The 26,822-nt window shown below is 40.7% G+C and overlaps 1 protein-coding gene across 6 annotated transcripts in view; it reads right to left on the bottom strand.

Moving 5' to 3' along the window:
* The window catches only part of PEX5L (peroxisomal biogenesis factor 5 like), a 247,406-nt gene that overhangs the window by 137,463 nt on the left and 83,121 nt on the right, over positions 1-26,822 (bottom strand). Inside the window, exon 1 of one of the 6 annotated variants that reach the window (XM_036851574.1) lies at positions 4,525-4,602. The exons of the other annotated variants lie outside the window; for them this stretch is intronic. The gene's annotated coding sequence lies outside the window, so the exon portion shown is untranslated. Of the gene's footprint in view, positions 1-4,524; positions 4,603-26,822 lie in introns of those variants that run through there. 6 annotated transcript variants of the gene reach the window in all.

Consider the following 26,822-nt stretch of genomic DNA (forward strand, 5'->3'; position numbering starts at 1 on the left):
CCTTTCCTGGGGGGTGGGTGGGGGGATGTTCAGAGGTCAGAGGAAGTGACTTGCTTAAAAAAGGTTTCGCAGGCAGCAGTGTGTTTTCAATAATAATGGTGGTCATTCTTTGAACTCTGCCTAGTGTTATGTTTCTTTCTTTAACTTTTTGAACAGGTGTTACATGTCTCAAAAATAAAAATATCAAAGAAGATATCTAATGGAAAATCTTCCTCACACCCCTATCCCCCATCTCCCTAATTTATCCATCCCCAGCACCCCATCCATAAGTAACACTGTGATTAGTTTCTTATGCATCCTCCCAGAGTTTCTCTATGCTTATACAAGCAAACACAGATCCTATACATATTTTTATTTTCCCACCCTTTTAATGACAAGAGGTAACATACTATGCCAATTATTCTGTACCTTGCTTTACCACTTAATACATCTTAAAGGTTCTTCTATATCAGTACATAGAGAATTTCTTCATTTTTATTATATCTGCATAATATTCAGTTGCAAGGGTATACCTAATTTAGTTATCTAGTATCTTATTAGTAACTATTATCTAATTTTCACCATTATAATCATTGCTATAATAAATAACCTTGAACATAGTGCTACATATTTTCAAGGAGAAATATTAACTCACTATCCTCACTATCTCTAAATTTAGGAAAATTATCTTGATTTTAGGTCAGACAGAAACAAATGAAAAATCTATACGAATAGTCTGTAAGAGTGTTAACCTTTCAATTACTTGATTTTATTATTCTATCTAACTCTGGGTACTCTTCTGTTAAATAATAATTAAAATATTATAGCATAAAATATAAGCACAGATGAAGTTATTAAAGAAAATGTAAGCATGATGAGGTTTCTGATGGATTCTATTGAAAAGTATTTTCTCTCTGTGGTCTATACTATGTGTCATTTACCCCACACACACCTTTACTCTTGATTTCAAACCAATCCCCACCCTCCACGTGCTCCTCCTAAGTCTTCTAACATCCCTGTTTCGGGCACTAGTATTCATTCCGTCACTCAGGTCTAAAATCTTGGAATTATCCTGAGTCCCCTCTTTCTCTCACCTCCAACATCCAATCTGTCAGCAAGTTCTTTCAACTCTACCTTCAAAATAAATCTTGAGTCTACTTCTCACCACCACCGCTGCTGCCACCCTGCTCTCATCTTTCACCTGGACTGCTGAACTACAATCCTGGCTGATGTCCTCTTCCACCTGTCACACTGCCCTCACAACCGCCTCAGTATTCTCCTTAACAATACGAGTGGTCTTTTGAAAAGGCTAATCACAATTGGCCACCATTTATCTTTCCCATCTTGACAACCTCTCCTGCTCTTTCACCGTGTGCCCCAGTCACACTTCCGGGTCCTGGAACAGAACTAGACTTGTTCCCAGCCCAAGGCTTTGCAGTTGCTGCCCCCTTTGCCTGCCACCAGACCCTTGTGGCTTCTTTTCATGTTCAGGTCTCAACTCGGGTGTCACCTCCTTAGAGTGGCCCCCTGATCACATTATCAAAAATAGTACCTCCATCACTTTCTATCCCTTTATCTTGTGCATATTCTCTTCATAGGACTTATCAACAATTATGGGTATTTTTCTAAACTGAGACCCAGCAGAGCCTGGGCTTTCTCATCTGTTGCTACTTCTATAGCACTTAGAGTAGTGCCTGGCACATAGTAGGTATTCAGTAAATATCTGTGGAATGAATACATGGATTATAAAATAAAATTTTGTTTGTGCAAATTTTCCAGATAGTTTTAGAAATGACATAGAATTGAAAGCTAGGCTTCAACACATAGAAATGCTATCATCCAAAACAGCTTTCATAATGTCTATGTAATGTCCCATTTTAGAATGTGTCATAAAAAAGTAGTGGTGTGGAACCTGACAGATCTGAAATAGTTTTAAATATATATATGTCTTTGGAAATTTTGGGCAAATTGCTTAAACTCTCTGTAGCTCATTTTTCTCATTTGTAAAATGGGGATTTGAATGATACGAACTCAAGTTATATTCTAATTATCTATAAATTGAACAAGTATTTATTGAACATCTACTATGTCTCAGCCACTGTGCTGGGCATTTGGGATCCTTGGTGAACAAGGCTGATGACAGCACTCCATTCGTGGAGTTTATGGCTTAGTGAGGGAGTCGTGTTTTTCTAAATGGTGATAAGCGTGATGAGGAGAGGTGTGTGGTACAATGAGAGCCCAGAGTAGGGGCCCTGACCAAGTCTAGGACATCAGGATAGAAAGACATGTGACTTGCAATCCGATGGGTGGTTCTAGTTAATTAGGCACAGAGAGGTTGGGGAAACTTCTGGGCAGAGGGGACAAGCCAGCCAGGGCAAGGAGGGTGGCATGTTCCAAGAAGGGGAAGCAGGCCAGTGTGACAGGGAGAGGGAGGCAGGGGCTACCCTGTGTTACTCAAAGTGTGCTGTGCAGACCTGTGAACTGTCCGCTACCATACTGCGATGAGATAGGTATAGAAATTGAAAGTACGCGTTTAGAAGTTTTTTATAGCAATTTCACAAAGTCATTTTATATTTGTTTAACCTAATAGTAAAAAACTTGGGCTTACATTTTGCATGACTTTTTGTTTTCATTTTATTTATCTGAGTAATTCATCTCTATTGTGTTTATAAAAGCATCAATCCACAACAGATTGGACACTAAAAAGCAAAAGTAGCCCTTGAGTAAAGACAGTGCAGCTGTGGGCTGGATCTTGTGAGCCAAGTTTGGTTTTCATCTTTTGAGAAATAAGCATAAATGCAGCAAATGCTCATGTAGCTGGCATACCAATTAACAGTTTGAATGGGAGGTAAAAAGTTTCATCCAACAATTTCCTTTACCTCAATAATAGCTGAGTAAAACCAACCTACATGCACTTACAGGAAACTACCAGTAAATTGTGAGCCTTTGGAAGGGATTTATTCTTTCCTGGATCTCCAGAGGCTACTTAATTACAGGGAGAAGTTCAATAATATTGCTGAATTAAATTACAGCTATAATTCAGAATAGTCACTCTCAAAGTTTTCAGCCTGTGACCCAACTGGGAGCAACTGTACCACTCCTGTTAGGCCCCTGCTTTGTCCAAGGCTCACTGTTCCAGGAGAGAGAAGGGTCATCTGCAGTTGGGGAATGAGGCAGGGCTATGGCCTCACAGACCACACCCCTTCTCATCCCAAGCTTCGAAACAGGATGCAAAGTGGCTTTTGAAAACAATTAGGAACAAGTGGTGAGTGGTGGAAGGGGTGGCATTTAAACAGTTGTGTATCTGAATTACAATCTCGACTTTCCAACTGATTCTGGCTTGAATTTTAAGTACTTTCTTCTTTTCCCACAAGTAACCATCAGTTACCACTGGCAGCACATAGTTCTTTCTGTGTCAGATCTAAAGCTCACTGATTCTTATAAAAACCCAGCAATCCCTACTGATGTTACAGAGAAGAACTGAGGGTGAAGAACTGGAGTTGGCTTACACTCATTCGGTTTTATCATATGGGGAACAAAATCACCAGAGCATGAGCCCCAGTTTTTGTTGAAGGTAATTAAATGCCAACACACTCCAGCAAAATCACCAAGATCCAAGCTCGAAGCCCCTTTATTCTATTACCCTTCACTACATCCTCTTTAGCCTGATGTCTGAAATCTGGAAGCAGTTGTCCCTGCCATTAGTGTGAGTTATTGAGAGCCCAGCTGTAATTCGATCCTTCTTTTCTGACTCTAAGTTGTATCCCGAAGGGAAGCATGTCATGCTAGCAGGGCTCATATGATAATGACTTATCCCATCAAGTCTCAACCGTCTTGTAATGGAGAAAAGCAGTGGCAAGGATTATTCGAAACAAGGGATAATCCTAAATGGCATGTTTAGAAATCCTGAATTTTTTTTTGAAGAATACCTCTAACCTTCCAAATACAGTTAAAATCAGGTTGCTTCCCTGGCTGACAGCAGGGGCAGCAGATCAGAGTCGGGTCCAGCTCCGTGAAAGCAGTTTCAAAGATGGAAAATTTACTGCAGAAAAATCCTCAAAGTGCTTAAATCTAAATATGGGAAACCTAACAGTTGATTCCTCATTTAAATTTTTTTAAAAAAGATCTGAGTTAAGCATAAAGAGTTTTGCATTTATTTTCAGTTCATATTCTAGTTTATATTAGGTTGAACCTCATGAAATTGCCATTTTTTTGTGTGTGTAAGCAAAAGCTATTAAATGTTGGCAATTTCAAAGGGTTAAAGCAAGTATTTTGAGCAGAATTGAGATATAAAAGTTCTCTTCAAGTAGACATGAAGAAGAGCACATGTTTGCAGGCAGCAACAGACCTTGGTTCAGAGAGACGGTGATGAGTCCTTGTGGACAGTGAGGCCAGGTCCGGTCTAACTGGCGCCTCTGTTTCTTCCTGCTCCCCACAGCTGGGATCATGGGTAGCCCCCAAACCCCCATCCATGGTGTCTGTCCTTGAACCCAGCACTTCTTCAGCTTCGGTCACACCGCCCCCGTCCACCCTGTGAATATTCACCTTGCTGTCCCAGTCACTCTCTGCGCACCAGATCAGAACTCAGCTCCGGTTAAAATCACAGGCTCCACAGCACTCCCCTTCCTTTCCGACCTCCTATTCGGAAAATAAGGTTTCTGTGCCTGAGTCGCTGAGCCTTGCGTAAGTTCTTGGTTTGTTCTGTCAGTGGTTCTCAAAGTGTGGTCTGTGGTCTGGACCGGAAGCACCAGCATCACCTGGGAACTTGTTTACAAAGCAGATTCTCAGCTCCAACCTACTGAATCAGACCCTCTGGGGGCGGCGTCCAACAATGTGAACTTTAACAAGCCCTCCAGGTGATCTGAATGAGTGCTGAAGTTGAGAACTACTGGACTAGGTCAGAAAACCTAGTTTCTCCTCTGGTCTGTTTTCTGTTACCAATGGCCTTTTACAACCTTCCTTTTCTAGACAGTTTCTAATTTCCTTCCCAGCAGCTTAAAGTTCAGCTGAATCCCAGGCTGTAGCTGGGTCCCTGTTATGACTTCTCAGTTGCCAAATGCCACCCTCCTGGGATGCTGATATCATCTACTCTGGGTTCCAAAATGTTAGCCTCTGCCCATCTGTTGGAACCCAGAAAGCTGGCCATTAGTGTCAACTGCTACTGGGTTTGTGGTACCTGTGAACTTGGTGCTTTGCCTGCCTATATGAAACTCCTCTGGATGGGCTCTACCCCCCAGACCCGTTCTGCCTTGGTGGGCAGGTCCCATACTGCATCTGGTCCTTCTCTAACTTGTTACGACCAAACAACCATCTTTGGATTTGACATATGGTAAATGTTTCCTAGGTTGTTTACATCTGAGCAAGCAAAAATAAGAGGAAATGTTAGGATCTGTCATTCAAAGTGGATACCTTAATTCTAAAAGAGGCCCCAATTTTTCTTTTTTTTCCCTAAAGACATTTTATGTGTGCTCAAACCTTTCATCATTTTCGTCTGTATTGTGAAATGGCGGAAAAGGGAAATGCCATCTCATTCAAATGTGAATTTTGAGAAAGAAATCATATTATTTTAGCACAACTTCAAATTTTCTTCCAGATAACACCTGCTTGCTTATTTGTCCATTTCCCCATTAGGTGATGAGTTCCTTGAAGAAGGAAATTTTTGTCTAATTCATTCAAGCACTAGCCTGCAAGATGGTAGATACTCAACGAGTGTTTGAGAAATGAATGAATGGAAACACACACACATGCACTCTCACAGGCAAAGATAAAAGATCTATTTCTCCAGATTGTCTAGATAATTAAATGTTGCTAAAAGAAAAATGGACTGTTTGCATTTGACCAAGATCTAAGCTCAACATCTACTGTCATGTTCAAAATGGGGAGCTAGTGTTAATTAGTGCCAGGTTTGGGTATCTCTGTCAATAAGGAGCCTGGCAAAGCTACTGTCATTAGAATGCAGATCATCATCACACCTTAGGCTGTTAAGACCTCAAGGAACCCATTTCATTTTTTGGAGGAGGAAACTGGGGCCTATAGGGGTGAAGTCAATTTTATAAGGTCACCAAGTTGGTTGGTGTCAAAACCTAGACAGAACCCAGACTTCCTGACTATTAATTCTTTTCCCCGTCTGCTTTAGAAATCATGTTTGGCATATATTTATAATGATAGAACCACATTGGAAAGGATGACTTTTCCCCAAATACTTTTTTTCAAGATTATAAATATCTTAAGAAATGACAAGATGCCTGAAGCCGTATGCTCTGATGTGTTTAAATTATTCTTATCTGTTTCTTTTAAGAGAAACTCGCTATGTGTTTTTCTCCTAAAGAGGTTCAAAGAAGTGTTGTTTCCAAGCTTGTAAATTAAAAATTCCTTGGATACAGCACAGTCCAATTAACTCAAATGCTAACCAGAGGGGTCCTGAGATATTCAATAAATTTTCATGTATCCTGAACTCAATTTTTTTTAGCTTCACTTGTAATGAAAGAAATAGAAATTAAAATGAGATGTTGATTTTTGTTTATCAGACTGGCAAAGATTAAAAAGAGAGACACTCTCTTGGCTGGAATATAGGAAAATAAGATCATGTGCTAGGGTTCAAGATGGAGGAGTAGAAGGATGTGAGCTCACTCCCTCTTGGCGAGAGCACCGGAATCAAAACTAACTGCTGAACAGTCATCGGCAGGAAGACACTGGAACTCACCAAAAAAGATATCCCACATCCAAAGACAAAGGAGAAGCCACAATGAGACAGTAGGAGGGGTGCAATCACAATAAAATCAAATCCCAGAACTGCTGGGTGGGTGATTCACAAACTGGAGAACACTTATACCACAGAAGTCCACCCACTGGAGTGAAGGTTCTGAGCCCCACATCAGGCTTCCCAACCTGGGGGTCCGGCAATGGGAGGAGGAATTCCTACAGAATCAGACTAGCGGGATTTGATTGCAGGACTTCGACAGGACTAGGGGAAACACAGACTCCACTCTTGGAGGGCACACACAAAGTAGTGTGCGCATCAGGACCCAGAGGAAGGAGCAGTGACCCCAGCAGGTAGGTCTGGTTCAGCAGTGACTGAACCAGACTTACCTGCTAGTGTTGGAGGGTCTCCTGCAGAGGCGGGGGGTAGCTGTGGCTCACCATGAGGACAAGGACACTGGCAGCAGAAGTTCTGGGAAGTACTCCTTGGTGTGAGCCTTCCCAGAGTTGGCCATTAGTGCCACCAAAGAGCCAGGTAGGCTCCAGTGTTGGGTCGCCTCAGGCCAAACAACCAACAGGGAGGGAACCCAGCCACACCCATCAGCAGACAAGCAGATTAAAGCTTTACTGAGCACTGCCCACCAGAGCAACCCCCAGCTCTACCCACCACCAGTCCCTCCCATCAGGAAACTTGCACAAGCCTCTTAGATAGCCTCATCCACCAGAAGGCAGACAGCAGAAGCAAGAAGAACTACAATCCTGCATCCTGTGGAAAAAAACCACATTCACAGAAAGATAGACAAGATGAAAAGGCAGAGGGCTATGTAAAAGACAAAGGAACAAGATAAAACCCCAGAAAAACAACTAAATGAAGTGGAGATAGGAAATCTTTCAGAAAAAGAATTCAGAATAATGATAGTGAAGAAGATCCAGGACCTCAGAAAAAGAATTCAGAATAATGATAGTGAAGAAGATCCAGGACCTCAGAAAAAGAAGGGAGGCAAAGACTGAGAAGATGCAAGAAATGTTTAACAAAGACCTAGAAGAATTAAAGAACAAACAAACAGAGGTGAACAATACAATAACTGAAATGAAAAATACACTAGAAGGAATCAATAGCAGAATAACTGAGGCAGAAGAACGGATAAGTGACCTGGAAGACAGAATGGTGGAATTCACTGCCACGGAACAGAATAAAGATAAAAGAATGAAAAGAAATGAAGACAGCCTAAGAGACCACTGGGACAACATTAAACGCAACAACATTCTCATTATAGGAGTCCCAGAAGGAGAAGAGAGAGAGAAAGGACCCGTGAAAATCTTTGAGGAGATTATAGTCGAAAACTTCCCTAACATGGGAAAGGAAATAGCCACCCAAGTCCAGGAAGCACAGAGAGTCCCAGGCAGGATTAACCCAAGGAGAAACACGCTGAGACACATAATAATCAAATTGACAAAAATTAAAGACAAAGAAAAATTATTGAAAGCAGCAAGGGAAAAACAACAAATAACATACAAGGGAACTCCCGTAAGGTTAACAGCTGATTTCTCAGCAGAAACTCTACAAGCCAGAAGGAAGTGGCATGATATATTTAAAGTGATGAAAGGGAAGAACGTACAACCATGATTACTCTACCCGGCAAGGATCTCATTCAGATTCGATGGAGAAATCAAAAGCTTTACAGACAAGCAAACGCTAAGAGAATTCAGCACCACCAAACCAGCTCTACAACGAATGTTAAGGAACTTCTCTAAGTGGGAAACACAAGAGAAGAAAAGGACCTACAAAAACAAACTCAAAACAATTAAGAAAATGGTCATAGGAACATACATAACCATAATTACCTTAAACGTGAATGGGTTAAGCTACAACCAAAAGACAAAGGTTCACTGAATGGATACAAAAACAAGACCCATATATATGCTGTCTACAAGAGACCCACTTCAGACCTAGGGACACATACAGACTGAAAGTGACGGGATGGAAAAAGATATTCCATGCAAATGGAAATCAAAAGAAAGCTGGAGTAGCTATACTCATATCAGATAAAATAGATTTTAAAATAAAGAATGTTACAAGAGACAAAGAAGGATACTACATGATGATCAAGGGATCAACCCAAGAAGAAGATATAACAATTATAAATATATATGCACCCAACATAGGAGCATCTCAATACGTAAGGCAACTGCTAACAGCTCTAAGAGAGGAAATCAACAATAACACAATAATAATGGGGGACTTTAACACCTCACTTACACCAATGGACAGATCATCCAAACAGAAAATTAAAAAGGAAACACAAACTTTAAATGACACAATAGACCAGATAGATTTAATTGATATTTATAGGACATTCCATCCAAAAAGAGCAGATTACACTTTCTTCTCAAGTGCACATGGAACATTCTCCAGGATAGATCACATCTTGGGTCGCAAATCAAGCCTCAGTAAATTTAAGAAAATTGAAATCCTATCAAGCATCTTTTCTGACCACAATGCTATAAGATTAGAAATCAATTACAGGGAAAAAAAACATAAAAAACACTGACACATGGAGGCTAAACAATACATTACTAAATAACCAAGAGATCACTGAAGAAATCAAAGAGGAAATAAAAAAATACCTAGAGACAAATGACAATGAAAACACGATGATCCAAAACCTATGTGATGCAGCAAAAACAGTTCTAAGAGGGAAGTTTATAGCAATACAAGCCTAACTCAAAAAACAAGAAAAATCTCGGATAAACAAACCAACCTTACACTTAAAGGAACTAGAGAAAGAAGAACAAACAAAACCCAAAGTTAGTAGAAGGAAAGAAATCATAAAGATCAGAGCAGAAATAACTGAAATAGAAACAAAGAAAACAATAGCAAAGATCAATACAACTAAAAGCTGGTTCTTTGAGAAGATAAACAAAATTGACAAACCATTAGCCAGACTCATCAAGAAAAAGAGGGAGAGGACTCAAATCAATAAAATTAGAAATGAAAAAGGAGAAGTTACAACAGACACAGCAGAAATACAAAGCATCCTAAGAGACTACTACAAGCAACTCTATGCCAATAAAATGGACAACCTGGAAGAAATGGACAAATTTTTAGAAAGTTATAACCTTCCAAGACGGAACCAGGAAGAAATAGAAAATATGAACAGACAAATCACAAGTAATGAAATTGAAACTGTGATTAAAAATCTTCCAACAAACAAAAGTCCAGGACCAGATGGCTTCACAGGCGAATTCTATCAAACATTTAGAGAAGAGCTAACACCCATCCTTCTCAAACTCTTCCAAAAAATTGCAGAGGAAGGAACACTCCCAAACTCATTCTATGAGGCCACAATCATCCTGATACCAAAACGAGACAAAGATACTACAAAAAAAGAAAATTACAGACCAATATCACTGATGAATATAGAAAAACAGAAATATAGACCAATGGAACAGGATAGAAAGCCCAGAGATAAACCCACGCACCTATGGTCAACTAATCTATGACAAAGGAGGCAAGGATATACAATGGAGAAAAGACAGCCTCTTCAATAAGTGGTGCTGGGAAAACTGGATAGCTACATGTGAAAGAATGAAATTAGAACACTCCCTAACACCATACACAAAAATAAACTCAAAATGGATTCGAGACCTAAATGTAAGACCGGACACCATAAAACTCTTAGAGGAAAACATAGGAAGAACACTCTTTGACATAAATCACAGCAAGATCTTTTTTGATCCACCTCCTAGAGTAATGGAAATAAAAACGAAAATAAACAAATGGGACCTAATGAAACTTCAAAGTTTTTGCACAGCAAAGGAAACCATAAACAAGATGAAAAGACAACCCTCAGAATTGGAGAAAATATCTGCAAACGAATCAACAGACAAAGGATTAATCTCCAAAATATATAAACAGCTCATGTAACTCAATATCAAAAAAACCAACAACCCCATCCAAAAATGGGCAGAAGACCTAAATAGACATTTCTGCAAAGAAGACATACAGATGGCCAGGAAGCACAGGAAAAGCTGCTCAACATCACTAATTATTAGAGAAATGCAAATCAAAACTACAATGAGGTATCACCTCACACCACTTAGAATGTGCATCATCAGAAAGTCTACAAATAACAAATGCTGGAGAGGGTGTGGAGAAAAGGGAACCCTCTTTCACTGTTGGTGGGAATGTAAATTGATATAGCCACTATGGAGAACAGTATGGAGGTTCCTTAAAAAACTCAAAATAGAATTACCATGTGACCCAGAAATCTCACTACTGGGCATATACCCAGAGAAAACCATAATTCAAAAAGACACATGCACCCCAATGTTTATTGCAGCAGTATTTATGATAGCCAGGTCATGGAAGCACCCTAAATGCCCATCAACAGACGAATGGATAAAGAAGAAGTGGTACGTATATACAGTGGAATATTACTCAGCCATAAAAAGGAATGAAATTGGGTCATTTATCAAGACGTGGATGGATCAGGAGACTGTCATACAGAGTGAAGTAAGTCAGAAGGAGAAAAACAAATATTGTGTATTAATGCATATATGTGGAACCTAGACAAATGGTACAGATGAACTGGTTTGCAGGGCAGAAATAGAGACACAGATGTAGATAACTAACGTATGAACACCAAGGTGGGAAAGCGGCGGGGGTGGTGGTGGTAGTGGTGTGATGAACTGGGAGATTGGGATTGACATATATACACTACTATGTATAAAATGGATAACTAATAAGAACCTGCTGTATAAAAATAAATAAAATAAAAGTCAAAAAAAAAAAAGAAAAAAAAAGATTCATGTGCTGTTATGGGAGAGAAATTGACATAGTCTTTTTGAAGGGCAGTTTGCTGATGGAGTGAAACTTTTAAATGCACATGGTCTTCTATCAACAGTTTTGCTTCTAGTTATTTATGCTAATGATATCAGAAAAGTACAAAGATAGCCATGTTCAAGGATATTTATTCTAATATTATTTAGAAGTATGAAAACCTAGAAGCACTCTAAAGTCTATGAATTGGGAATTAGTTATATATATTATAATATAATGTAATCCATAAAACAAAATTTTACATAGTTATTAAAATATATAAATTATATTTACCAAGATCTAAAGGGCCCCAGGACATAGGGAGGAGAGAAAAAATACGGTTCACCGCCTCAGGTATAGCATGATCATAGTTATGTAAAATTGTTTGTGTGTATGTGTGTGTGTGATTATAGGGAGGCATGTGTAAGGATAACCCCCAAAATGTTAAAAGTGATTACCTTAAGATGGTAAATTTGAACTGCTTTTTTCCCCCCTTTATGTTTGCATGAATTTTATACATGAGCAGGTATAAGCTTTATAATTAGAAAGAAAAAAAGATCTATCTTCATATTGTAAACAAAATGAAGCCGAATATGTTTGATATTGCCAAATTATGCTTTATGATATTTTGAGGAATGAACACTAGGCAAACACATTTAAGACATTTCAAAAGGCACAAGTGGTTGGGTTTCAAATATAATTTGATTTGAATCTTATTACAAATTGGAAAAATAAAAGTTAACTTAAGCTCCATTTATGTTAACTTTTTTAATAAAGACACTTTTGATGGACTAATTCATGACCCCAGACTTTTTATCCACACACATTTTGTATTGTTTCTAGCAGTGACGGATATCCTGGACCATGTGTGTTCTTCCTGATCATGTACTCAGTGACTCTAGCTACCAGGAAATCTACGGCCAGTCATGGAAATCACAATGGCAACCTGCTGCAGAACTGCTATGTGCACATGTGCCTTCCATGCAGGAGCTACCCCTACCTACCCCACCAGCCGATGCTGCTAACGTTGGCACTCCAGGGAGCTAGTCCTAGATTAAGTGACTGGATGCCATGGAACAATGCATGATTCCCTCTTTTGAGAAAACCAATTTCAACACCAGTGAAATATCTATTACTAAAAAGCAAGCATTTCAAATGAATTTTTAACTGAATTGGAAAGTAGTCTGAAATTTACAACCAGAAACATTGATAAAATACAGATAGAATTTTAACAGTTCTAATGAATTATGTTGAGTCTTTACTTTTCGGATTTCAAGGTATGGCAAGCGGGCCTGTATGTCTGGTGTCAAGTGAGAGAGGAAGGTACTTAAAACACATTGTTGAATGAATGCAGTTCCACTTTACATTACACTTTTTTGAGTACTAGAGTCCTTGAAGAGCCCTATCCCCAGAGATTCTGATTCAGTAGGTCTGTGGGGAGCCCCTGAATTTGCATTTCTAATAAGCTCCCAGGTGGTGCTGATGGACAACCTTGAGTAACAATGCTTTAGACTGCAGTCCGTTCCCTATATTTTCTGACACTTGAGAGTTTGAATTGTGGCCCATTTTGACATGCCTGATGAAAGAAGAGCACTTCTCTCTCTGGGAAGGTTGTCACAGTACTCAGAAGGACACAATGGGACACAAAAGAAGAAGGGAACATCCTCCCAGACCAGCTAGGAAGATCTGCCAAATCCAGCCTGGCAATTGATGAGCGTAGCAGATGCCGTGGCCAGCTTGCTTTCACATCCAGTCTGCACCAACCTTCTCCAGAGTGAGTAGGTTGGCATACAATTCGTGCATATGAATAGCTGCTACTCTGGAAGTTGTCCTATATGTATTTGCATAGAGTAAAATTTGCATTTACATGTAGCACAATTCTGTGCAAGCGGATATGGTAGGATCTATGTATATACATAGGAGGAAGACTGGAAAGGATGTGTATACTGAACCAGGAATTAAGCTAAATGTCTGTTGGGTAAACTGGACTATTTAGGGAGAAGGAAGGGCAGTGAGAATTAGCATTTATGAAGCCTCCATTATCTACCATGAACTGTTGAGAATCTTCACACAGTGTCTCAATTACTTCTAAGCACTAATGACATAATGAAATGGGCTCCATGGTCCTCATTTGGTGCACGAGGTCTCTGAGTCCCAGAGGTGAAACAACTTGCCTAGTAAAAATGAAGTTACTGAACGGCAGATCTGGAATTCAGTTACATCTGACTTCAAAGTCTATATTTTCTCCACTCTACTCTCATTGACAAAACATGAAGCAAATAAATAATTATTTGACCAGAAAATATTATTATGAATCTAATACCAATTTGTATTCCATAGACCATTTATTATTGTGGTTGTGTGGGGTTTTGCTGAGCACACAAAAGGGCTCAATACTAATACTCTAATTGTTTGGAAACTACCATCTCTAAAATATTGATCGTCTTATGTGGAAGCATTTGATTGAATTAATGTAATTTTTCAAAACTTTTTTTTTTTTTTGTTGATTCAGTCTCCTATGTTAAAGAGTCATTGTGTTTGTGTGTCTCCCTATTACAAATGATCAGATGTCAATTTTAAAGCATTTTGGATAGCAAAGGACCAGACTTTGGCAGAAGTAATCTGGCCAGGAATCAAATCCAGAAGAAAAACCAAGCTTATGAAAAGTCCTGTATGATTTTGTTGTTATGTGAGAATTGTTTTTTAAAGGTTGTATATGTGGAGGCGGAGGAACTGAGGGAGCTACTGAGGTGAGAAGATTTAACATTAGCCCTAACTTACAATATGAAATATACTGCTGTAGCCACAAAAAATATGTTTGAAGAATTTATAACACAGGAAAATGATAATGTGCCATGTTATGTGAAAAAAGAGAACCAAAGTGTATATGTAGGTGATTTCAGTTAAGGAAAACCATATATGCATACAAAAAAAAGATTTGGAGGAACTACCACAAAATAGTGTTATCTCTGGGATGTGCTTATGGGTCATTTTTGCTTTCTTTAAACCTGTGTGTAATTTTTTGTTGTTTATTTTTACCATGAGCATAGATTAATAAGAAGAAATGCACATTTTATTTTTTTAAGTTAACCTACTGATTCTTTCCCTATTGAAGTTTAAAGGAAGCAGAACAAATTATTTTGAAAGTTATAATTTGTATGTATGTATGTAATTTTCATGGTAGCCCACCTTCTACTGTGTGTACGCAAGTGTGTGTGTGTGCATGCGTGTGAGAGAGATGGAGAGAGGGAGGGAGAGAGGAGGGAGAGAGAGAGAGAGAGAGAGAGAGAGAGAAGAAATGAAGAGATGGGAATAGGGTAGTGTGAGGGTGGTAGAATGGCTGATATTGTTCATCTGGAATCAGGTTCACACACCGGCAGAGTACTTCACCATCTTTCAGGATGAAAGGTGTCAATACATTTCAGATGGGATTCGTCTACTCATTTGAACAAATGGAAAGGAAGGAGAGGAAGAAGTTTTTGTCTGTGTAAGAGAGAACATAACTCTTGGGTTCTTGAAGAATGAAGTGAGTTAATAAACCTCTTAGAACACTTGGCATTTAGGAAATGTTAGCTATTATTATTGAATCAAAAGGAGCTGCTTTTAGTTTCTAATTTAAGCTTGGATCTAATGATTTCCCCCTTTTTGTCCCTTCTAGTTAGCCTAATTTTGCTCTGCTGACTTTCAGGAAAACCTTCAATTTGCAAAGGAAGCTTGACTATCAAGGAATTAGGTCTTTGCTAGAGGGGCTGGACACAGTTTCGTGTAGGTGCCCTTGACAGGAGAAGGGACAGGGTGTCATGCGCCTCCCAGAGAGTCTAGTCACCCAGAAGGATCAGGATGAGTCGGGATTTATATGGTTCTTGATCTTCCAGCCTTTCCCTCTGGTACTATCACTAAGATCACCTTGAAAGTCTTAGTCCTCACTCCATGGCTACAAGCACTGTCTTCAGCACAGACATGTGCTGGGCTGGGCTTTCTGAAAATAAGTCAGGGAAATACACCTGACAGCTTGCATAATAGCGTGTTTCCCTAGTTACTCAGTTATGTTCCAGGTGTATAAAACTATCCCTGTACTGACTGAGGTTGGTGCATCACTGTGTGCTAAGATGGCATCAGTGGGCTATTGCAGTCACCTAAGCAGTCAACGCATGTTTATTGTGTCCCTAATATATACAAAGTGCTAAAAAAATATAAACGTATAAAAGCAGATGCTATCCTCAGGAGCTTCAAGCAGTCTTGTGTGATGGTGTTTACCATGTTGCAATAGTAAAAAAGTTCGTATTGTTTTATATAGAGAGAAATACTAATAAAATCCAATTAAATTGTGGAGTCCAGTTAATGGTAATGTACCAAAGAACAAATACTGGTTTATTAGCTGTGGCAAATGTACCATACTAATGTAAGATGCTAACAACAGGGGAAACTGAATGCAGGGCATGTGGGGACCCTCTGTTTAACCTTTATACTTTTCGGTAAATCTAAAACTATTCTAAAAGAAAAAGTTTATTTGAAAAAATCAAATAGCATTTGTTAAGCACTGTAAACAGTTTGCCTGCAAACACACTTTCGATCTTTCAACTCTGGCTTCCTGTCATGTAACCGTCATATGACAATCAATCACCTTAATTTTATTCTCTCCAGGAAAGCCCAATGTGTTCCCGAGTTCCAGTCGTAAGCCCCAACTGCACAGAATCTAGGCTTTGGGGTTGCCCTTGCAGTGGATGTAAGACGTATGTAACCAGATGTGGTAGAAATCAGGTCAGCTCTTTGGCTTGGGAGAAGCAGGGAGTCCACAGTGTTTCTGAATACCTGGTTCTAAGGCTTTGGTAATTCTGGAATCTTAGTTCAAGGGTGTTGGTATCATTTCTCAGGGGTGTCCAACAGTCACCAAGTTTGGTGCATTTAGAACAGGAAGGAGGCAGGAAGATGAGGCTTCTCTTGTGTAGAATGATAATGCTGTCCCCTCTCTGCGTTTCCTCTGAAAAGTAGGGAGGCATCTACCAGGCCAAGCATTGCTGGGTTCCCCTTGACTAAGCAGGGCAGCAGCACCAGCACCTCTACCACCTCTTACCTCCACCTCCTCCATCTCCACCTCTACCACCTCTATTACCTCCACCTCCTCCATCTCCACCTCTACCACCTATTACCTCCACCTCCACCTCTACCACTTATTACCTCCACCTCCTCCATCTCCACCTCTACCACCTCTATTACCTCCACCTCCTCCATCTCTACCTCTACCACCTCTATTACCTCCACCTCCTCCATTCCCACATCTACTTCCTCTATTACCTCCACCTCCTCCATCACCACCTCTACCACCTCTATTACCTCCACCTCCTCCATCTCTACCTCTACCACCTCTATTACCTCCACCTCCTCCATCCCCACATCTACTTCCTCTATTACCTCCACCTCCTTCATCACCACCTCTACCACCTCTATTACTTCCACCTCTCCCATCTCCACCTCTACCACCCCCACCACTTCTACTACTCCCTCAACCTCCCATCACCTCTGCCACCACCTCTACCACCATCATCTCTACCACTACCTCCCATACCTCTGCCAACTCCAACATCACTTTCACCACCACCATTCCCACTGTATCACCACCACCTCATAATTACGGCATCAGAGGGCTTACTAAACATCATGATGATTGACTCTGAAGAGGTAAACATCTTTTTTTTTTTAAATATATTTAAAAAAAATTTTGGCTGCACTGTGCAGGCACGTGGGATCCTAGTTCCCCTACCAGGGATCAAACCCACGCCCCCTGCATTGGAAGTGTGGAGTCTCAACCACTAGACCACCAGAGAAGTCCCTGAAGAGGTAAATATCTTTTAGGTGAACTATGCGGAGGTGAATATAGAAAATGGGGCGAACCCTCTCAAGCCAAGCTCCAGAGAGATGAAATTGCTCGTGATGTTCAGACCAGCAATCCCTCTTTTCACCTATTTAAGTGTGGGCTAGCTGACCACCCTCTTTCCCATTAGATTCACAAGAGTACAGATGCTAGATGCACCCTGCCCATTCCTCACTTGGACGGATGAGACATTACAAGATATTTAATCTGCTAATCTCTTCAAAATTGTGCATCTGCACAAAAGGTTTTCAAATCCAGTTACTCTGGAGATTCAACAAGAGCTATCTGGTATAATTAGATCAGCATGATGAATTCAAACCTCTAAACCATCATTTAACACCTTGGCGGGTAAGGGAAATAGTGTGTTTAATAAAACTGTCTGCCTCCATTGGGATTGGCATTATAAGCTTCATTAACATAACCACAGAAAATAAGAGTTGATCGGGAAAATACCACAGAGCAACACAATGAAAAGGTGAATACTCTAAGTGGGGAAAGGAGCTTTCAAAGGAGACATGTCTCAAGGGGGGATGCAGGGGTAGGGGCAGGGGAAGCTCAAATTCCTTTCTTAGAGTGTTTCAAATTCATGGGAGTCACTGTTCCATTTCAGAAGCTAAATTGCGGGGGTGGTGGGGGGTTGCTGCATCTTCTAAATGCTCTGGGACCTGCAGTTGCTGCTTCATGCACGTTATGAGACCAGTGCTGGCCTGTCTTAAGCCATTAGACCCCAGTCCTAAACCTCCTCTGTAGTTCAGCATACAGTACCTATTGCATTAGAAGTGAAGTTCTGGTGTAGCAATTGTCAGAAGTGTTTTATCCACCGGGATCACAAAACGTGAGCCCTGAACGGATGGCTGGGCCTAGTGAATGGCTTGTGAAATGGGGAAAAGACTGCTTCGTGCTCTTGGAACTCTGCCGCAGGACTTGGTGCCATTTGAATTCCTCTGGAAAATTCACTGCTCCTAAGAATTAACACCTCAGATTCTTTGTCCTGAAAATTAAGTTTCTTACGTGACCTTCGTTTTTATGAGGGTAGAGCTTCTAGGACAATAATTTTTGATTAAGCATCCTTTGAAATAAAGATACTGAAAAAAAAAATCCCAGGAGTGATCAGCCCTGAAAAACAGGATTAATACCTCTCACTAGAAAGTGTCAGTAAAGGTTTCTTGAAATTCTTAGTCTAGTGGTTCTCAAAGTGTGGTCCTTAGACCAGAAGTACCTGCATCACTGAAGCACTTGCTGGAAATGCAAATTCTCTAATGAATCAGAAGCTCTGTGGGTGGGACTTGTGTTGATGGTCACTTTTGAAGCCTTAAACTAAAGCAAGATATTCTAGAGGGTTCTGAAGAGAGTGAATAAAATATTTAGGTCTTAGGGAATTAAGTTTCAAAGGAAGTCTGAAGAGAGCAGAGGCTGGATCTTAGTTTTGAATGCATGTGGCTTTCTGTATTAACCACAGACACGTAGAATTTTAGGCCTGGAGGAGACCTTGTAACAAACAGCCCAGTTAGGCCCCTCATTTATACAAGTGCAGAGAGGTCCAAAGAGGTGACAATTCACATTCCTAAACTTCTTTCACGACCCAGAGCTGAGCATCCCAACCAACATGTTCATAAGCCGTGAAGAGGTTACAGTCGGGCCAGGAGCTGCTCTTGAACCCCACAGAGTAACAAGACAGGTCTTGGGTATTAGGCAAGGTTTGTGACCAGGCACATCTCCTTGGAGAGTGGCCTGAGAAGAGCAGGGTCTGATGGTACACAGCTGAAAAACATCGGGACGCACTTACCCAGGGAAAGAACGAGTTCATGTTATTTAGTATCAACTTACTGTCCTATAAAATGAGGGTGGATAAAAAAATAAAATGAGACTGGTATGATCACAGCCAAATAACTCTCCAGCAGTATATCCCGGAAATGCTTGGCATTGGGGCTCCTCAGCATTTCACAAGGTGCAGAATTTTAATTTTATTCACCAGAATTCCAGGGAGAGGGATGGAGCATGTGCCGATCCTTGTTGGGTACCATTCGGAGCTGGGGACTTGGCCATGCTTCCCAGGAGCTGTGTACATAGGGGACAGTCAAGTCCGAGGAGCCTGGACTTTGGGTACGGATGAGCGGAGATGGATGAAGACAAAGTATGGAGGAGGGGGATGGGCAGGGAGGGAGGGAGAAGAGAAGGAGAGAAGGAGATTGATTTTAGCAGTTCCTGTGAATGGGTAAGTTTAATGAGAAGGAAAGAGATATATTAGCGAGAGGCTTTCTGTGTGAGGCGCTGTGAGACCCCCCTCAGTCACCACTATCAGGAAACTTCATTAATTATCTGCAGTATTCTTCAAAGCATCTGTTTCTTTGAAATGACACTGTTCATAGCTCCGACTGTGTGCAGCTCCAGTTATATTCAGGTAAGGTAAACTCTATACAGGATTCATATCCCTCTAAAGGAACAGCAAGCTTATACTCCATTTTTATTCTGTCTGTATTTTTAGAGCAAGATAAAACTCCTTAAAAACAAAATGGAGTCAATCCTCAGAGGCTTAATTTAGAGAAATTTCCCCCTCATTTATTGAAGATTAAAGAAACTAATACATTTGTAGTCCAAATAATGATCTTCTAGCACCCAAGAGAAATAAGTGACCTACTACTGCACTGTTTAGAGGTTTTAAGATGTAAAAGACAGAAGGAAAAGAGTATTAGCAACCTTCTCTCTTCCCCCAAATCATTTAACGAGTGCTTCCTATGTGCCAGACACTATGGAGACAGGAAAGATGAATAAGATATAATCAATGGTCCTTTACATTCAGGGAGATTGAAGTATAATAGTAGTGACAAACAGGGATAAAACACAGTGTGAAAAATGGCAGATGATAGAAGTATGCCAAGTGTGGGACACAGGATTAGAAGCACCATTTATTACTTACTGCAGGCCAAGTGCTATTGTAAACATTAAAGATGTATTTACTTTTTTTATTGTGGTAAAATATATATAACACGAAACTTACCATTTTAGCCATTTTTAAGCGTATAGTTCAGTGGCATTAAGTACATTCACACTGTTGTGCAACCATCACCTCTATCCATCTCCACAACTTTTTCATCTTCCCAGACTGAATCTCTGTACCCATTAAATACTAGCTCCGCATTCCCGGCTCCCAGAGCGCCTGGCAACCACCACCATTCTTTCTGTCTCTGTGAATGTGACTACTCTAGATTCTTCACATGCATGGAACATTTGTGCTTTTGTGTCTGGCTTATTTCGCTCAGTATAATGTTATGGTAAGCATTTAACATGTAGCATTCGTGTGAGTCTCACAACCCTGTCAGGTTGGCAGCATTCCCCCCATTTTACAGATGAAGTAACTGATGATCAGAGAGTTACTGGCTCAAAAATCACAGATCATAAATAGCACAGCTGGGATATGAACCCTGGTCTGCATGGTGCTAAAGCCTTTGCCATGACACTGATTCATCTGGCAGGGAAGAGAGGGGAGACAGGGTAGTTACAAAAATTCAACCAACCAACCAACCTACCTGCCCAAACCTTCCTGACATAGCTCACATTAGTTGTAGGATTAGGACATCTCTCCCTTTGAAAGTAACAAGACTTTTAATCAGTTATTTCAAAAAGGAGGTTGACAGGAGGGAGACGATCGGGATCTAAGGTTCGCTCTGCTTTTCACAACTGTGAGAAGAAACTCTTGTGGTAAATACACTATCGCTCTATGGCAGGGGTACCCAACCGTTGGGCCACGGACCGGTACTGGTCCACAGCCTGTTAGGAACCAGGCCGTACAGGCCGAGGTGAGCCGTGAGCGAGTGAAGCTTCATCTGCCGCTCTCCATCGCTCCCCATCGCTAGCATTACTGCCTGAACCATCCCCCCATCCCCGCCCCCCCGTGGAAGAACTGTCTTCCACGAAACTGGTCCCTGGTGCCAAAAAGGTTGGGGACCGCTGCTCTATGGAATCCTCCTAGAAAGCGGCTGCCGAACTGAAACTAATTGTGACAGCCTTTTCTGTGTTGCTCCAAACAAGCAAGGGCCACATTTTTCCTTTGAGGGTTCCTTTCTGAGGCTGATACTTCGGTTGTCTTGACTGTCTTAGAACTCTTTGTCCCAAGAGTCTAACGAGGGCCACTCCCAACGCAGCACACCTCTTGGGGCTGTTTGGGAGAGGGCTGTGTCTATAGCGGCCAGAGCAATGACAGCACTCTGGGATCGCGGTGATCATCGGCTCGCCTGGAACCTCTGACCACTGCCTCTCAAGGCCCCCATCTCTCCAGCGATGAAATCCCCTCCCTTTTGAATCTCCTGGTCCTCACCTGCCTCATGTTGTACGCAGATTCTCCCTCACTGCCCATACCCATGAGATGGATGGCTTCTCCCCAACTCCTGCCTTCCCTGGGGGGCACACATTGAGGATGATAGGCAGGCACAAGGCTCACCTCTCAACTCAACCTCCCAGATCTCACACCCTGGTTTAGCCGCTTGAGGAAGGCTGCCTCTTGTGATAGAAGTGAGAACAATCAAAGGACACAGTTTCAGGCTGACCTTTTCTTTCTCTCCCCATTATGTCCTTTTATGTTAATTACAGCAGATATAGTGGAAAGAGTATAACATTTTGGCATCAGAAGACCTGGGTTCCAATTCTGACTCTATTGGTTACAAGCTGGGCGTCCTTGAGCAATGCACTAATGTCCTCTGAACTTCAGTTTTCTTACTTGTCAAATGGGGATAATAATAATACTGACATCCAAGGTTGTTGTATGACAATCAAATGGTATAACACATACCAAAGTGCTTGTAAAAATAAAACACTAAGCAAGAATTTTTTTTTTTTTTACTGTATTTACTTTTAGGACCAAATTTAATTTTCTGTTTATGGTACATGAAGGTTGGTGCTGGGTTCAAAGCAAAATCTTTATATTAAGTTAGCTCCACCATCAGCATTTGCCCTGCATGACCACTCACTGTATGCCCAGTGGTCACCTTGGCAATGGGGAAACAAATCATCTCATCTTTTAGCACAGAGATAGCCAAGCCAATACTTATTCCTTGCATAAATGAGTGAATTGTTCATTTGTTGCACAATGAATCACATCTACTTCCTCATTTCCTAAAATGAAATCGTCTGATGAATTGGAAAAACGAAGATGAAACCTGGCTTTTAATTCATTTATTCAAAGTATTTAAATGTGTAACAATTAGCCTGCAGTAAATTATTGTGAGGAGAACAGAAACTCACGTTCAGTTAGTCAAATTCTTTGCTGTAGTGTTTAGATATGGAAACTCAGTTTCTGTCCACTGAAAGCTGATTTTCTGGGAAGCTGAATGCATTCTGAATTCTGTGAGCAATACTTCTTCTACCACGTGAAGAATCACAAAAAGGCAGATGAGGCAGTGCATGCAAAGCATGTGACATCTGTGGCCCACTGCTGTCATTATATCAGAGACAGAAAAACAAGGCTTGAATTCTTAGATGCTTAAGTCAGACAAAGGTCTCTTGGAGGGCTCAGTCACAATTCTCAACACAATGCTTAATTCTACCAATTCTACTCCATCTCCTTTTTCCTTTCTACATCAACTATTCAAATTCCTTGCGCAAAGCAGAAGGAAACAGGACCAGATAAGGCTTCCTGGTAAAACTGGATAAGCTCAAATATTTCGAGCAAGAGATGCTTAATTTTAATGAGACTCTCGACAAACTTTCCAGAAGAATATGTCCTCCCAAAGAAACTAATGATCAAAAAAGTTTGTAAACTTATAGCCATTCAAATTACAGTTAGGACCATTTATGAATGCACAGACTACTTTCCCATATAAAAACAGATCATAATATCAGTATCTTTCATCAGGGGTTATTCCAAACTTTGGAGAGTAGAGAGATTACACCATAAATTTTAGAAACATGAGTCCACGTCAGTTCCTTTTGGAAGAGCAACTATTAACTCAGACGACAGCAGATTTCTGCCTTCAGAGATGCATGAGAGATGAGATGTTTGCACTCAACTCAGCCTCTTAAGAAGAAACTTTTACTCAACAAGAATCAAAAGACTTTGGTCCCTGTTAGAAGAGCTCAGATTTGAGTTCAAATCCGGTCTTGAATACTCAGGCAGTTTTCTTAACCTCTCAACCTTAGGGTTCATCATTTGTGAAAATGAGGATAAAATTGCTTATCTCACACCACTGTTGTGTGGATTAAATGAAATGTCTGGAAAGATCTAGCATGGCCTGGCATGTATCAGGAGCTTAATAAATATCAGTTTCCCTTTTTCTTCCCTTTATCCTCCTCCAGTTTAATATTTTTTTTACAAAATTAATTATGCTCCTTAAAATGATCTATCACATGTTACTGGTGTATTGCAATGATAAGCCAATTCTTGCAAATCTTGTAAGATTTTCAGTTATACCCATTTTAAGGCACGTTTAGCAGTTTTTCTATTATTATTTGAGGAAGGAACACAAACACTTCTTGAGCATCTGTGACACACCCATAACAATCTGCAAGCCCCATTTCTATACACGCAGCAACAGAACACACTCTAATGAAGGGAAAGGCAAGATTACAAAACTAGTAAGTGGCAGAATCAGGACTTAAACTCAGATCTCTTAAGCTCTCCCTCTATGTCCTCTTCCCAATGCAAGACTGCCTCTCAATATGTTTACTTCTTGATCTTCTGTTGTAATGCTGACCTCAAAGTCATACTTGAAATGAGAAAAGCTGTGCAGTGCTGGCACTTAGAACGTCTCCTATTTTACCGACTGGTTTAGAAACAACAGACTGAAAAATTGAAGACAATTTGTAACTGGTTTCCTTGTGATTCCATTGGATGGAACCAAGTTAACTGCATTCCCCATATCACATGCCCAGTAACCAGGGAGGGGCTAGTGGATGGGAGTTCCTAGGTTGCTCTTTTTTGATGTGGTTTGCACAGTGTGCAATGGGCTAGAGCTTGAGCACTAGGACGCCAGGGCTGGGACAGAGTGGCTGAGTGATGACTCAGGATTCCAAGCTGGTGTCCCCACTGAGGAAGGATATTTGGCATCAGTCATTAAGAGCACAGACTTTTAATTCCAGTTAAAGTCCTCTCTCTGTCATTTACTATCTTGTGCCCTTGAACAACTTTCTCAATCGAAGTGTCAGTATCCTTCTGCTTTGATTGGGGTTAATGGCACCTACCTCTCAAGGTTATTTATAAAGGTTAAAGAACTAATGTATATAAACCTCTCAACATGATGGCAGGCTAGCTAAGACTACAGCCTCCACCAGGGTCCAGCATCTTGGCAGCTCCCACAGTGCCCACACAGTACATGGCGCATACTAGAGGCTCGGTAAATGTTTAACAGGATTGTATCTTCTATCCACAGAAGGAACCTTTCCTTAGGAGTGCTGCAGCATTTCCTTAGCTCAGTGCCCGGTTCTCCTGGTGCATCACTTGCTGCTGCTTCATGGCAGCTGGTTCCTCTGCTGGGCAGCTTTGACGGGAAGGTCTGTTAAACATACCAGATCAGAATCCGCCTCCTGGGGACTTCCCTGGTGGTGCAGTGGTTAAGAGTGTGTCTGCCCACAGATGTAGAGAACGGACGTATGGACACCAAGGGGGGAAAACCGCGGTGGGGTGGGGATGGTGGTGTGCTGAATTGGGCGATTGGGATTGACATGTATACACTGATGTGTATAAAATTGATGACTAATAAGAACCTGCAGTATAAAAAAACAAACAAAACAACTAACACTAAACTTTCTTTGGGTTATTTGCATGGAAATATGTTAATATAAATGTTTCAGACATTACATGAAATTTATAAACACCTTATATGTTCTGGTATAATGTTATAAGTCATAATTCTAGTTATTACTTTAAAATGTATATCTCAGAAATAACTAAATTTCCTTGTCAATTGCATTATTATGAACTTTCATCAAATCTTTAACCGTGGTCATTTTTAAGTCTTTTGTCATTTACAGACAGTTCTGGGTGTACTCTGATGCTTTTGCAAAAATGTTCCTATAAAAGGGTTTCATCTTCAAGGAATTCATGGAAAACACTCTGACAAGTACAGGTTTCTGGTAACTGACTATACTACTGAACTGAATGAATAAGCATTTTCAGAACTCTAATGGAAAACTGATGAATTCATAAAAGTGCTAACAAAAGATCAAGATGAAAAAAAAATTAATTACATGGGACTGAGTGAACTGATGAGGATGATTATAATTTTTGTGACTTTCTGTTTGAATAAAAAAAAAAAAATCCCACAAGGACTCAGAGGCAAAAAATATACAAATCAATTTTCACTGCAAAGTAAAGGAGCTGTTACAGAGGAGGATTACTGGACTAAATGTCAATATTATGACATAGTAGGAGTGTGTTTTGTGTTTGGTAATTGCAATCATTGTTGCTTTTGTTGTGGTTATCCATTTACAATGATTGGTGTCAGTCTATTTATCTCTTGTAAAAATAAAATACAATGTGTGTGTGTGAGAAAAAAAAAAAGAATAACCATTAACTATTAAGAAAAAAAAAAGAGTGCGTCTGCCAATGCAGGGGACATGGGTTCGAGCCCTGGCCCAAGAAGTTCCCACATACCACGGAGCAACTAAGCCCGTGCGCCACAACTACTGAGCCTACGCTCTAGAGCCCGCGAGCCACAGCTACTGAGCCCATGTGCCACAACTACTGAAGCCCGTGCGCCTAGAGCCCGCGCTCCGCAACGAGAAGCCACCGCAATGAGAAGCTCGTGAACCCCAACAAAGAGTAGCCCCTGCTCGCAGCAACTAGAGAAAAACCCTCGCGCAGCGACGAAGACCCAACACAGTCAAAAAGAAAGAAAGAAAGAAAGAATCCGCCTCCTTCTACTTCCTCTCATTTGTCTCAGTGATCCCACTCAAGGTCACACAGTATATTCTCTGCCTCTTCTATGTGGTTGCAGAGTGAAATTGTATGACTATGGTATTTTTCAAAGCTTGAAAGCTGGTGGCCTGCAAGCTAAATTCAGTGTATACTTAGATGTGTCTTGTTACCTGCAATGTTGAAGAATTTTACATCTGAATGTTCTCATTGGGGCATTCATGTTCCAGTTTGCCACAGTCCTTACCTCTCCCTACGGCCTTATACTCAGCTTCACTCTTTTATGTGGTCGCCCCTTACCCCCAACCTTTGATTCTGTGACCCATGGTGAGCACGAAGAGGAAGTATTTTGAAATCAGAAATGATCTGAACTTGAGTCCACGCTCTTGCTGGCTGCATGAAACACAGTAAGCGGACTGGCATCCACGAATCATAGTTTCCTCAGTGGTAGACAGGTTGCTCCCACCTGCCTTCCAAGATTGCTGCGAAGATTAAGTGAAATAGTTCCTAGCACAGTGCTGGGCACAGGCAGGGACTTAGGAAATATAAATTCACTGCACGACAGCCCTATCTCCTCACTGAAATTCCTTGTTTACAGGTCCAAC

This window comes from Balaenoptera musculus, chromosome 4, assembly GCF_009873245.2.
Source record: "Balaenoptera musculus isolate JJ_BM4_2016_0621 chromosome 4, mBalMus1.pri.v3, whole genome shotgun sequence".
Classification (NCBI taxonomy): domain Eukaryota; kingdom Metazoa; phylum Chordata; class Mammalia; order Artiodactyla; family Balaenopteridae; genus Balaenoptera; species Balaenoptera musculus.